The 6843-nt window shown below is 40.9% G+C and overlaps 1 long non-coding RNA gene across 1 annotated transcript; it reads left to right on the forward strand.

The window, feature by feature from the left end:
- The first annotated feature begins 1547 nt into the window (after positions 1-1547).
- On the forward strand, positions 1548-2130 carry LOC125782666 (uncharacterized). Its single transcript, XR_007425411.1, has 3 exons — positions 1548-1753; positions 1863-1923; positions 2009-2130. It is a non-coding gene; the product is annotated as an uncharacterized LOC125782666 (long non-coding RNA).
- Positions 2131-6843: the final 4713 nt, after the last annotated feature.

A 6843-nucleotide genomic window follows, 5' to 3' on the forward strand; every position in this document is an offset into this window, starting at 1 on the left:
TTTTTTACTTCAAATTTTAGTGTTAGTGTAGCCCACCCGCAAGAAAGACGCACCCTCTCCCCATCACAGTACTTGTCCACTAGCACAACGCATCCTATTAATTTCAGTGGAGAGAGCAGCCGCATGCCAGCTGGGTTGCGTTGCATTGGACACAGCCCCGCCCCCCCAACAAAAAAGTTCAGTAGAGCTCAGCTTTATTCAAATGTCAATCATGAGCTGTGTGTCTGAACATGGATCAAAAACATGTAGTCTGTTCCCTTTTGGCTTATTTTAGTTTATTTTAGTAACCATTGTATTAAATAATTGATAAGCTCTTGCAACGTTTTACAAACTGTAGGGGTAGAAAAAATTTGTCATTTGATAAAGATAATCTTCTGCATAATTTTGTCCATGTTAACGTAGACTAGCACTCAAGTCTCTTTTTCCTTTTCTGGTATACAGTAATTTCATAGTACCACAGAGTATTTCAGTATCTCCATGTCTTTTTGTTCCCATGTACCCATTTTTAGGACCTGAATGATGCTCAGAGGGACCTGGAGCATCAAACCATTGCAGTGTTTATCATTTGGAGAGAGGAGGAAGGACCACAGGAGCCACCAGAGGACATTGGCATTGTTATTGATGGTGTGACTGTGTCGCAGGAACTGTCGTCAGTCGCCTCAGCTTGTGCCTCGCCACTGGGTTTGATGAGTGTGCTATACCTAGCCTTTCCAAAACACCTTCAGTTCAGTTTTGAAGTTCTCCAGGAAATCTTTATGCCGTTTGAGCAGCAGGAGATGTCCCCAAAAGTCCAAAATCTCTGTGGTAGACTTCAAAGTTTGCACTAGCTGAGAATTTTTCAGACACGGTCAGGTTTTTACTTTATTTTCTTTAGATTCTACATCTGTGTTTGGCAAGGTCATTAGAAACACTGTGCGGCTGCGACTCAAACCTTGTAATAATTTTATGTAACAGACATCATTCAAAATATTTCAGAACTTTGTTTTTCCTATACTTAAGTCCTCAACTTGCTGCATCTCTTCTTACAGTTTCATTGCCTCTAATCATATCAATAACTCATATTGAAGTGGGAAATGAGACTGAAAATCTGAGATACATTTGGGTTGCATTTGACATAAAGGTTAGATTTGGGCCACATTTACTTGCAAAAAACATGTTTTCCTACAAAATCAGAGTTTGTGGCTCTAAGCCACACGCCCTCACCCAATCATGTTACGCTCCATTACTCAGAGTCACAGTGTTCTGAGGAAATTCCGGTTCATTCTAATCTAATGTGGCAAGATGAGTATTTTGTTTTTTGTAGCTTGGAAGCATTTGGGTTAAATAAAGCTCTGGGTCATTAAAACATTACTGCTCATTTGTTTATTTGGAAATTGACAGTATTTCTCTACTGATGTGTTTTCTTTAAACATTTAGTGAGTCTATTTTCCCCCCTTGTTAGCCTGCTGTGGGCAGTGTAATTCCTGTGTGCTTAATTACATTCTATCAGTTTCAAGTGCTTTTAGTTCATTGGCTGGGTAATCTTACCTGGGGCTATATTTAGGCCAGGTGGCTGCTTCCTGTGGCACACCCTCTGTTGTTCCCACCCCCTTCCTTGGCGTGCTGCTTGGCGTGGCTGGGTGAATGCTCTCCATTGTTCTGGGAATTCTCACAAGCGTGCGGTAGACTGAAGTTTTGCTTCTTGGGAGTTTTCTCTGACTAATCCTGGTGCTAAAAGTTTCTCCTGCTCCATTTCAGAGCTGAGACTTGTGAGGTGAGATTGTTCCAGTGGTTTATGCCACGCTCAAAGGTGCCCGTCAGTGGTAGGTTGTAACTCTCCATCATTCTGATTCTGATTCTATAAATCTGGTTTGTATCTCTAGTGTGAAGATACTAGAAGCGTTGTGACTTTCCCGCTGTCTGACGTGGAGAAGTGAAGCCTTGGTGGGTATGAGTGAGCTCCCATACACTTTTATTTTTTATAAAAACTGTAGTTCTAACGTTATGGGGTGGTCATAATGTTTTGCAGGAAGCCGGGGTGGTGGAGTACGAGGAGTGTCCAATTCAGCTCTTCCTGTGTGTGTGTGATCACCTGTTCCCCTCCTCTCTAATGCTCCTCCCTCTGCAATAGTGCTACTGTTTTTTTTTTTTTTTTTCCCTTATTGTTTTTTTGTTCTACTTACTTGTTACGTTGCACGTTTATTTTTATATATATTTATGTAGTCCTGGTTTGTGAGCTGCCTCTGGTGAGCGGCAGCGGTTTATTTTGTTTTCTCTCTTGAACGCGCGTTGCACGTGACTCAGCGCGTGGTGTGCATGATTATTTCTTATTATGGTTGGTTTGTATTAATTTACTTATGTTGATGTAGTTGTTTGTTTGATTAAATTGTTTTGTTCTTTTTGTTTCTGAACAGGAGCTGTGAGCGGTGACAGGCTGCTGAGGTGATGAAGTCTAACTGGGTTTTCTAAGTGGTGTTTGTTTGTTGTGTAGTGGGGACTGCTCTCGCCTGCAGTCAGCACTGTTCACAGTGTGCTCCAGCCCTGTTCAGGTTTTGTTTTTGGTTGTTTGTGTGATTTGTGTTTCTTTTCTTCCTTTTTTTTTTTTTTTTTTTGTTACATTTATTTTGAATTATTGTGATTTTAATTTATTAAAATTTTAATTTTAAATTCAACCCTGTCTCAGACCATGTGACTCGAACCTGTGTGCCCTTTTTTGATTTGGTAGATTAGAATTTCTTTTTGGGTCATTTCTTTGAATTCCTGGGTTGTCCAGGTGGCGTAGTTGGCTACAAATAAATGTATTTATTTGGTTTATTACTTTAAGATTATACATAACTGTCCTATACCTTACACTTGCCACACTAACATCCTGTTTTAGCTTGTAAACAGACTTTGAGGTATTGTCGACTTGCATACTGAACCTTGTTTTTTCTGTGTATCATTTATTGCCTTTTTGTCTTTGCCATTTTCGGATTTGTTGCTTTGTTGGACAAGATATTTTCAGTCAAGATCCCGGACCGTATACGTGAGAACGATTTCTGAATCTGGTAACAGTTTTGTTTGCCTGGCTATCTGGTGCTTTGTGCTGCTTTTAAATAAACCAATCGTTACTTTTACTCTTATAACTGAGAAGTGATTACTCATACCCGATGACTGACAAGTGATGACTGACAAGTGATGACTGATACCTGAGAACTGACACCTGACAACTGAAAAGTGATGACTGATACCTGACAACTGAGAACTGATACCTGACAACTGAGAACTGATACCAGATGACTGAAAAGTGATTACTGATGACTGATACCTGACAACTGAGAAGTGATGACTGATACCCGATGACTGACAAATGATAACTGATACCTGAGAACTGATACCTGATGACTGAAAAGTGATTACTGATGACTGATACCTGACAACTGAGAAAGGACAACTGATACCTGATAACTGATACCTGATGACTGAGAAGTGATGACTGATACCTGATGGCTGAGAAGGGATGACTTATACCTGAGACTCGAAGCAATGTTTCATGATAAATGTGTGTGAGAAAGGAGACATAACTTAAATTATTTTTAAGCACAATGTCTTTTGTTCTGATACATTATGACTTATTGGAGCAAGGCTTAAACCTGTGGACGATCCACGGCGATGTCCTAAAATGGCCACTGTATGTCTGGAGTTATGAAAACGACACCCAAACAATGAGGTTTCAGAGTTCTGACTAATGGAAAGTAACCAGACTGAACTTTCTTGGTCTCAGACAGCATATCTCCACCTCCCCCAGTCTGCTCTGGCCAAGTCATTATACCTAAACTAAATGTACCTGATCACCCGCTGTTCCACCAATCACGAGCAAGTGCGGTACCTCAGGGTTAACCTGACCTCAGATAATAAACTGGTCTCAACTTGTTAAAATAGCCGGCTCTATTCTTAAAACAGGCACCAAAAGTTTCCATCTTGTTAAGATGCAATAGTCATCCCTCATGAAGCTCACATATTTCTCACACATATCTCATAGTTCCACACAATCCTGAATTAATGTACAGTTTTTATACCAACTTAAATCCTTGAAGCCTATCTTGGCCAAAAGACACACAGCACACGTAAAGTTTCACCAATTATTGCATACGAAACACTCAAAAGAAGTAACCAAGGATCATAGCATATAAAACGTAAAAATTATGATTTATTTATTGAATCAAGAATAACACAATATACAATATAATTACATATTCTTTCAGAGATGAAAAATGCTGTGTAGTGAACAGTATAGCACACAGCCTACACAGAGTGAGCAGCTTAGAAATCGGTCCTTGCTCTCACAGCCTACAACACAGTAACCAAAAATTCATCATAATATTTTACATTCAACTTTACCTAAGGTTGCCTGGGGGAAATCATTACACACCAACCACTACACACCTAGTATGCAATTCTACAGCTCTGGAAAAAAAATTAGACCACATCAGTTTATCTGATTTTGCTTTTTATAGATATACTTTGGAGTAAAATGAACATTGTTATTTAATTCTATAAACTACAGACAACATTTCTCCCAAATTGCAAATAAAAATATTGGCATTTAGAGCATTTATTTGCAGAATATAAAAGATGCAAAGCTTTCAGACCTCATCATTTTCATATTAATAAAGTTCTATAAGTTCAGAAATCAATATTTGGTGGAATAACACTAGTTTTTAATCACAGTTTTCATGCAGCTTGGCACGTTCTCCTCCACCAGTCTTACACACTGCTTTTGGATAACTTTATGCCTTTACTCCTGGTGCAACAATTTAAGCAGTTCAGTTTGGCTTGATGGCTTGTGATCATCTTCCTCTTGACCATATTCCAGAGGTTTTCAATTTTAATTTTGAATAAAATGAAAGAAACTGATCATTTTTAAGTGGTTGCTTATTTTTTTTTCCAGAGCTTTACATGTGGGTGAACTTTAGCAGCCATGAAGCACCTGCTTGGTAGTGGAAACTGCTTTAGCTGTGCGAGAACTGTTTTCTTTTGGAAATGCTTCCATCAACACTCCACCATTAACGTAGGATGTGCAGGAACTGTGTGAGAATATTGGAGCTGCATGGAAAGGATTATCACAGGAGGGAAATTAAGAACCTCTACAACTTTGTGCTCAGAGTCTGGCGGGATCTGTGCTACCGTGTGTGTGTGTGTGTGTGTGTGTGTGTGTGTATAACTGAGGCTGGGAGACTAACAGTAAGAGTGAGAGAAAGTCAGAGCAGGGCAATCAGGACTCTCTCTCTCTCTCCTACTGCCTGACTAATGATACTGTCAGCAGCTGTGTGTGTGTTTGTGTGTGTGTGTGTGTGGACAGGTGAGTGCTGCAGTAGCAAAGGTGCTGCTCATCTCTCCTCCACTCTGCTGACCTGTGTGTGTTGAAGAGAGAAACAGAAAGAAAGGGAAAGAGAGAGAGAGAGAAAGAGTGAGAGAGGTAGAGAGAGTGTGTAGATCTCTCACAGCTGTTCCTCTGCCTGAGGCTCACCCGCCGCTGCACCAGCCCAGGGCCCAACACCCCCTAATTAGTAAAGTGAGACTCCCCCCTGCCTCTCTCTCTCTCTCTCTCTTTCCCATTCACACAAAGCCATCTCTCATCTGTTTCTTTCGCTTCCCCGCAAAGTAGCCCAGCACCCCGCCGCTCCACTGCCTCCACTCAGCCTGCAATTAGATAGTACTGCAGCCGGCACTACCCAACCAAGCTCATCCACAGAACCAGTGAGGACCACTACCTCACACTCCCCCACCAACCACATCCTATATATATTTAATATGGGTGAGCAAGACTTTTTCAGCTCACTGTTTACTATGCAGGACAACTGTGTGTCACGATCAGAAATGTGCACTGTAATCCTGATTGATATTTTGTAAAGTCAATTGCTTTGCATCATAACTCTGCTTTGAATTGTAGGCTTTTAAGCAGTATATACTAGCTATCTCAAAAAAAATAATATCATTGAAAAGTTACTTTATATCTGTAATTCAGTTCAAAATGTAAAACTCATATTATATACAGGGTTGGCACAATGAAACTGAAACAGTTCTGGTGGAAACAGGAGAGTTGAGGTGCGGCCGTGGTTTTATGTTTTAGCACCCGAACACCCCTTTCAGACAGCTTCCTCCCACAGCATCCACAGTTAATCCTGTTGGATGTCGTTGGTTCTTCTAGGTGGTATGCTGACATTACCCTGGATACCGTGGCTCTTGATGCATCACAAAGACTTGCTGTTTTGGTCACAGATAACTAACCTCACACACCTCCCTGAAGTAACGGTAAAAGCAGTTGAAAGAATGGGCAGAAAATCAGTGCAGGATTCCCCAAGCTGTTTTACTAAAAGGCTACAGTTACTGGATTAAGGGTTATTTGCACGGCATGGAAGGTACCTAGCTAATTACCTTTGTTTGCTGTATTGAAAACTTGTGTGTTAGCGAATCTGCAGTTATCAGGGCATGTAATTGCGGAGAGCAGTTCTCCTTACAGGTTTTACTTAACTATCTGTCCAGACAAATAACGTGGGCACAGCATCCTTCTTCAACTTTCATTTCCAACCAGTGTCTTGAAGAAACTCTCCTTTGTAAAGTGTTCTAAATTTACCTTTGTGTCCATGTTAAGTGTTGTTAAGAATTAACAAAATTTTGGGATATGAACCACGCCTCAATTTCCCGAGCTCCTCCCCCTGGTCCTATATATATACCTTCCAGGTGCTCACCTACGTGACTTTCGACCTCGCACATGACTTCCCACCTCGCACGTGACAATCCTGCCGCCCATGGCCTTGATCTGGTTGCCTCGGATTTCGAGTTGTTCTCTAACCGCTCATCCTCTGCCGCTCTCATCGCACT

This window comes from Astyanax mexicanus, chromosome 18, assembly GCF_023375975.1.
Source record: "Astyanax mexicanus isolate ESR-SI-001 chromosome 18, AstMex3_surface, whole genome shotgun sequence".
Classification (NCBI taxonomy): domain Eukaryota; kingdom Metazoa; phylum Chordata; class Actinopteri; order Characiformes; family Acestrorhamphidae; genus Astyanax; species Astyanax mexicanus.